The sequence below is a fragment of the Vulpes vulpes genome, chromosome 4 (assembly GCF_048418805.1).
Source record: "Vulpes vulpes isolate BD-2025 chromosome 4, VulVul3, whole genome shotgun sequence".
In the NCBI taxonomy this organism is placed as follows: domain Eukaryota; kingdom Metazoa; phylum Chordata; class Mammalia; order Carnivora; family Canidae; genus Vulpes; species Vulpes vulpes.
The window spans coordinates 45,953,353-45,957,506 of NC_132783.1; the positions used below are offsets into that span (position 1 = coordinate 45,953,353).

A 4,154-nucleotide genomic window follows, 5' to 3' on the forward strand; every position below is an offset into this window, starting at 1 on the left:
CATTTGGTCCTCCTGCATTGTGGCTTGGTAGGCATTTGCAGAGAGGAAAATATGATAAGAAAACTGATTTTTTTTGGGGGGGGGCGGGGGAGTAAGTTGGGAAATAAACAAGGTCTTCAATTTTCTACAATATTTTTAATAAATTTATTTTTTATTGGTGTTCAATTTACCAACATACAGAATAACACCCAGTGCTCATCCCGTCAAGTGCCCCCCTCAGCGCCCGTCACCCATTCACCTCCACCCCCCCCTCCTCCCCTTCCACCACCCCTAGTTCGTTTCCCAGAGTTAGGAGTCTTCATGTTCTGTCTCCCTTTCTGATATTTCCCACACATTTCTTCTCCCTTCCCTTATATTCCCTTTCACTATTATTTATATTCCCCAAATGAATGAGAACATATAATGTTTGTCCTTCTCCGATTGACTTACTTCACTCAGCATAATACCCTCCAGTTCCATCCACGTTGAAGCAAATGGTGGGTATTTGTCATTTCTAATGCCTGAGGAATATTCCATTGTATACATAGACCACATCTTCTTTATCCATTCATCTTTCGATGGACACCGAGGCTCCTTCCACAGTTTGGCTATTGTGGACATTGCTGCTAGCAACACCGGGGTGCAGGTGTCCCAGCATTTCATTGCATCTGTATCTTTGGGGTAAATCCCTAAGAGTGCAATTGCTGGGTCGTAGGGCAGGTCTATTTTTAACTCTTTGAGGAACCTCCACACAGTTTTCCAGAGGGGCTGCACCAGTTCACATTCCCACCAACAGTGCAGGAGGGTTCTCCTTTCTCCACATCCTCTCCAACATTTGTTGTTTCCTGCCTTGTTAATTTTCCCCATTCTCATTGGTGTGAGGTGGTATCTCACTGTGGTTTTGATTTGTATTTCCCTGATGGCAAGTGATGCAGAGCATTTTCTCATGTGCATGTTGGCCATGTCCATGTCTTCCTCTGTGAGATTTCTCTTCATGTCTTTTGCCCATTTCATGATTGGATTGTTTGTTTCTTTGGTGTTGAGTTTAAGAAGTTCTTTATAGATCTTGGAAACTAGCCCTTTATCTGATACGTCATTTGCAAATATCTTCTCCCATTCTGTAGGTTGTCTTTTAGTTTTGTTGACTGTATCCTTTGCTGTGCAAAAGCTTCTTATCTTGATGAAGTCCCAATAGTTCATTTTTGCTTTTGTTTCTTTTGCCTTCGTGGATGTATCTTGTAAGAAGTTACTGTGGCCGAGTTCAAAAAGGGTGTTGCCTGTGTTCTCCTCTAGGATTTTGATGGAATCTTGTCTCACATTTAGATCTTTCATCCATTTTGAGTTTATCTTTGTGTATGGTGAGAGAGTGGTCTAGTTTCATTCTTCTGCATGTGGATGTCCAATTTTCCCAGCACCATTTATTGAAGAGACTGTCTTTCTTCCAATGGATAGTCTTTCCTCCTTTATCGAATATTAGTTGACCATAGAGTTCAGGGTCCACTTCTGGGTTCTCTATTCTGTTCCATTGATCTATGTGTCTGTTTTTGTGCCAGTACCACACTGTCTTGATGACCACAGCTTTGTAGTACAACCTGAAATCTGGCATTGTGATGCCCCCAGCTATGGTTTTCTTTTTTAAAATTCCCCTGGCTATTCGGGGCCTTTTCTGATTCCACACAAATCTTCAAATAATTTGTTCTGACTCTCTGAAGAAAGTCCATGGTATTTTGATAGGGATTGCATTAAACATGTAAATTGCCCTGGGTAACATTGACATTTTCGCAATATTAATTCTGCCATTCCATGAGCATGGAAAATTTTCCCATCTCTTTGTGTCTTCCTCAATTTCTTTCAAAAGTGTTCTATAGTTTTTAGGGTATAGATCCTTTGATTTTCTACAATTTTTTTAAAAAAATTCTGCTTGACAGTGGTGGCAAAATAATCTGAAAGTAGTCTTTCTCTTAAAAGAAAAGAGGTGGACTTTTTTTCCCTTTTGATTCCAGCCATTTCTTCCCAGGACAAAGCACAAATCATGGATGTCAGAAAATAAGGTGGATCTCAAGAATCCTGAAAAAACTGAGAAGCTTGCATTCTTCCTCTGGAGGGAAGAGTGGTGTGTTTTTAGCCCTCTCTGGAACTTTAAATGAAAACATGAGTTCTGTGCCATGGAAAAGAGACAAGGCCAAATCTGAATCTTTGGAGCTGCCCCAGGCAGCACCTCCATAAACCTACCATGAAAAACAGGGCAGGGAGCTTTGCGGCCTCGATAATATCTTCCAGGACAGCAAGGTCTTCATATCAGAAATGCTGCAAGAGATTTTCCAAGGGCTAACTCCAAGCACCATGGTGAACCTCCACAAGAAGAGCATGCTAGGAAATGGGAACTATGAAGTGAACGTCCATAAAGGCAGCACTTCAAACCATAGGCTACGCAACAGAGTGGTAGAACAAGCCTGGGGATGTCAGTACCGTTGCTCTCACTAACATCATGGGTTTCATCATGAATCTGCCCTCCAGCCTGTGCTGGGGTCAACTGAAGTTGCCTCTCAAAAGGCAGCACTGGCTCTGTGTTTGAGAGGCAGGAGGTGCCTACTACAACCTCAACTCCAAACTGAAGATGCCTGAGTAGACTGGAGGAGAAAGCAAGCTCGGGAAATTTCTAAAACATCACTTGGGAGGAGAGAACTGTGAACTCCTGCTGGTGGTGCTAGAGAGGTGGAGGCCCATTAGAGTGGGAGCACCGATTTGTAATGTAGCTTTACCCGGGGTCCCTCACCTCAGCCCCCAGGCCTCTGTAATATGCTGTAGCCCATACAGTGGGTCTGCCCCTGCCCAAAACATCTCTTAGGGTTTTCCTCTCAGATTTTACAGTGGGGGAAAAAAAGTTATAAGATAGTCAATTTTATTTTATTTTATTATTATTTTTTAAGATTTTATTCATTTATTCACAAAAGACATACAGAGAGAGGCAAACATAGGCAGAGAGAGAAGCAGTCTCCCTGGGGGGAGCCCGATGCAGGACTGATCCCAGGACCCCAGGACCATGCCCTGAGTGGAAGGCAGGCACTCAACCACTGAGCCACCTAGTAAAATTTTACTCATGCTGTTAAGTCCAAAAAATGTGGGAAGAAATCGCAGGAGCTTACAGATGAAGTGGTCTATATGCCAAGGAACTAGAATTGCAGAATCTGTCATTATATATAACAGAAACAAAACAAAGGGAATTTATGAATACATGCAACAGAAAAAGTTAGTGACTGATCTAGTTTCAGACACATGAATCCAGGGGCTTAAACAATGACTACAGACAAAGCTATGTTTCATCATCTCTAAGATGTTTTTATGTGTGTGATTGTACCTTTCACACAGACTGATACGTATGGCCAACAGCATCTCTGAGTTTATATTCTACAAGCTAAGTGACCCCAGCAAGAGAGTAATCCTTCCTCAACAATTCCCATAATAAGTCTCCTTTAAGTGCAGACCAGAAACCCATCCTTGAACCAATCGCTGTGGTCTGGGAATAGAATATCCTGCTTGTCTAGGCCTGGCTCACAGCCCAGCCCTCAAATAGGCATGGGGTTAGGCATTTCTGAATCATACTGGCTCAAAGTGGCTGAGTGTACAGAAGTCATTCACTAAGAGAAAACTAGGATGATGTTATTGGACAAAGTAGAAATGTACACTGGGTGGGAGACAGATATGGAAGTGGGGGATTACAGAGGCAATCAGGATACTGACCGAAAGAAATTGAAGGATGAGAGATGGATTCCAGTGGGATTTCTAAACACAAGTCTGAGAATAGGATTAATTATATATTCCTGATCTCCACTCAAGGTCTACTGAATCTGAACCAGAAATTCTAGGGGCGTGTCCTATCAATGTTCATTTAAAAATAAGAATAAAGTGATTTTTCACCACTCTAAAGTTTGAGAACCACTGGATTATAGCCATGAGAAGGCTTGAGTCTCTCAGCAATTCACTGTGTAGACTTTCTGTGAGTTGTGAATTTATACGATTTTTATGTTGCTTATTATAAAAAAATAATGAGCACAAAGTGGACCTACTATGTAATACTAAATGTTGGTATTATGCACTTCTATTAGTGCATTTGTATGTAGAAAAATAATTGACCAAAATCTACTTAATATCAGAAATATCTCTGGGAGATATTA

At 41.5% G+C, this 4,154-nt stretch overlaps 1 pseudogene; it reads left to right on the forward strand.

Moving 5' to 3' along the window:
* Positions 1-2,130: 2,130 nt before the first annotated feature.
* LOC112932647 (josephin-1 pseudogene) lies at positions 2,131-2,730 on the forward strand (annotated as a pseudogene).
* Positions 2,731-4,154: the final 1,424 nt, after the last annotated feature.